Raw genomic sequence first — 3,264 nt, 5'->3', positions numbered from 1 at the left:
AAAAAAAAAAGAAAGAAAAGAAAACTATAGTACTCTGAAAAGGGAGATTGATGAGGATATCATGAAGTGGAAAGGTGTCCCTTGCTCTTGGATAAGAACATGCAATGTAGTGAAAATGGCCATACTTCCAAAATTGTTGTATGGATTTAATACAATTCCAGTCAAAACTCCAACAACATATCTCAGAGAATTAGAGAACACAATCCTAAAATTCATTTGGAACCAAAAGAAACCTAGAACAGCAAAAGCAAATCTGGCAAGGCAGGAGGCATCACAATCCCTGACTAGAAATTATGCTACAAAGCTACTGTGATAAAAACAGGATGTACTAGCAAAAAAAAAAAAAAAAAAAAACCAGACCCAAAGATCAATGAAACAGATTAGAAGATTCAGAAAAAACTCCAAACATACTCGCAACCTTATCTTTGCAAATGAGCCAAATACTTTCACTGGAAGAAAGATATCTTATTTAACAAATGATGCTGGAAACACTGGCTTTCCACATGCTGAAGGTGAACACTAGACCATCCATATCTTTCACTGACCACTAAACTAAAATCAATTTGAATCAAAGATCTAAACATTAAAAAAAAAAGATCTAAGTGCTTCCCTGGCAAGCGCCAGGGCCTGAGTTCAATCCCCAGTTCTGCAAAAAAATAAAAATATAAATAAATAAATAAAAGATCTAAACATTAAAACAGAAACACTAAATCTGTTGGAAGATAGAATAGGTGCATGTCTTGAAGGCATTGGTGTAGGCAAAGACTATGAACAAACCCTGACTACACGGGAAATATCACAAAGAATCAACAACTGAGATCTCAAACCTGTGAATAACCTTTTACACACCCAAAGAAACCACTAAAAGAGTGAAAATGCAACACACAATAGGGGGGGGAAAGTTTTTCCAGCTATTCCTCAAAGAACAAATATCTAGCAAATACAAAGAACCAAAAATAAATCCAATCCCCAGTCCAATTTAAAGACTCAATCCAAAAATAGGCACTGAAATGAACATACACTTCTCAGATGAAGAAGTAGAAACTGAATCAATATATGAAAAGATGTTCAACATCACTGATAATTTGAGAGATGCTGATTAGAATGGAAGTGAGATTCCGTGGTAAACCAGAAAGAATGGCTATTATCAAGAAACCAGGGACTGGTGAGATGGCTCAGTGGTCTAAAGCACCTACTTAGAGCAAGCTTAGCAAAGCACAGGGACCGCGGTTCAATCCCCCAGCACCACATGCCAGCCAGCCCCGCCCCCTGGTGGGTTGAGCTGGCCACACACACACACACACACACACAAATAAATAAATAAAATTAAAAAAAAAAAAAAAGAAACCAACCACTAACAATTGCTAGTGGGGCTGTGGGGGAAAAGGAACCCTTCTCCACTGTTGGTGGGTGTGTAGAGTAGTGTAACCATTGTGGAAATCAGTGTGGGGATTCCTCAAAAAACTAAAACTAAAGGTTCCATTCAACCCCACTATCCTCCTTCTTGGTATCTTCCTTAAAGAATTAAAAGCATCATCCCACAGTGATATATGTGCACCCACTTTTGTGGTGGCACAGTTTCTAACAGCTGAATCTAAATGACCATCAAGGGGTGACTGGATAAAGAAGATGTGGGGTTTTTTATACAATGGAGTACAACTCTGCCATAAAGAAGGATAAGCTGAGAGATTTGTAGATAAATAGATACACCTTAAGACTATTAAGTGGGGGCTGGTGAGATGGCTCAGTGGTCTAAAACACCTACTTGGAACAAGCTAAGCAAAGCTCAGGGACCGTGGTTCAATCCCCCAGCACCACCTGCCAGCCAACCCCGCCCCCTGGTGGGCTGAGCTGGACACACACACACACACACACACACACACATAAATAAATAAAATTTTTTTAAAAAAGACTATTAAGTGAAACAAATGGGACCCACATGTTTAAATATCTCGTTTTTTCTGGTGTGAGAAACCGAAAGTGTAGACAAGGAAAAAAAATGAGTAATAGATGTTGGGAAATGGGAAGAAAATGTTCAAATGGGAAACGGAACTAGAGAGTGCGGTAGGTGGAGGGAAAAAAGGACAAGAAAAAATATGAGCTTAGAAAGGAAAAATTGGGGGTTCTGGGGCGGCCCTAGCCGGAGACAAAGAGTTGCATGTGTCGCTTTAGCTGGCGGGAGTGGCAGGACCGGAGGTGGCGAGGACTGTGTGACGGCCCGGTTTTATGAAATGGCTGGTGACCTTTCTGAATCCAGTGGGGGTGACTGCAAAGGTGATCCGAAGAGCAGTGCCAAGTTAGATGCCAGTTACCCACTTCGAGTCCTTTACTGTGGAGTACTTGAGTATATGCCTGATGCTACTAAATGTAGACAATGGTTAGAGAAGGATTTTCCAGATGAATTTGCAAAACTCAGTGTAGAAAATTCACCCGAACAAGAAGCTGGAATTAGTGAAGGTCAAGGATCAGTAGGGGAAGAAGAAGAAAAGAAAAAAACAAAAGAGAGTTGGAAGGGGTCAAACAAAACAGAAAAAGAAGACCGTACCACAAAAGATCACTATAGCCAAAATTCCCAGAGCAACGAAGAAATACGTGACAAGAGTGTGTGACCGTGCAACTTTTGACATTGATCTTAAAGAAGCACAAAGATTTTTTTGCTCAAAAATTCTCCTGCGGTGCCTCAGTAACAGGGGAAGATGAAATCGTCATTCAGGGGGACTTTATGGACGACATCGTTGAGGTCATTCAGGAAAAATGGCCAGAGATGGATGATGACAGCATTGAAGATCTTGGAGAAGTAAAGAAATGATTTTGAAAACTTGTATTTAATTACCAGAACTGAGAGTTGTAAGGCCAACAGGAGAGAGGCTTTTTAAAAATATATATATTTATCCTACAGTGAAACTGTAGCCTACCCACATCCTGGCATTTTCACTATTCTGTACAAGGCTGCTTGGTTTTTGTTTTGTTTTTCAATTGCCAAAGTCTAATAAACAGGGAAGGCTGTCATGCTTATGCATGAATCAAAATTTAGTCAAAGAAAAAAAAGGAAGAAAAAATTGGAAATAAAGCTTTTGTAAATAGGAAGGAGAAGAGGGCTTTAACAGAGGAGAGGCAATAGAATTAAAAACAACAAGATGTTTCATGTAACACACAAATTCCTTATGATACATGCTATCTATCTATCTATCTATCTATGGAATGTACCAAAAAATTTACAAGTCTGCTTCTGGTGCACTGCATTGAATTTTTTCATTATATATA

The 3,264-nt window shown here is 39.1% G+C and overlaps 1 pseudogene; it reads left to right on the top strand.

Annotated features, from left to right (window-relative positions):
- Positions 1-2,231: 2,231 nt before the first annotated feature.
- Positions 2,232-2,983, top strand: LOC101585488 (annotated as a pseudogene).
- The last annotated feature ends 281 nt before the right edge of the window (positions 2,984-3,264 follow it).

Source organism: Octodon degus, unplaced genomic scaffold, assembly GCF_000260255.1.
Source record: "Octodon degus isolate 3935 unplaced genomic scaffold, OctDeg1.0 scaffold00104, whole genome shotgun sequence".
Lineage (NCBI taxonomy): Eukaryota > Metazoa > Chordata > Mammalia > Rodentia > Octodontidae > Octodon > Octodon degus.
The sequence above is the reverse complement of the archived record's forward strand: the minus strand, read 5'-3'. Positions and strand labels throughout refer to the sequence as shown.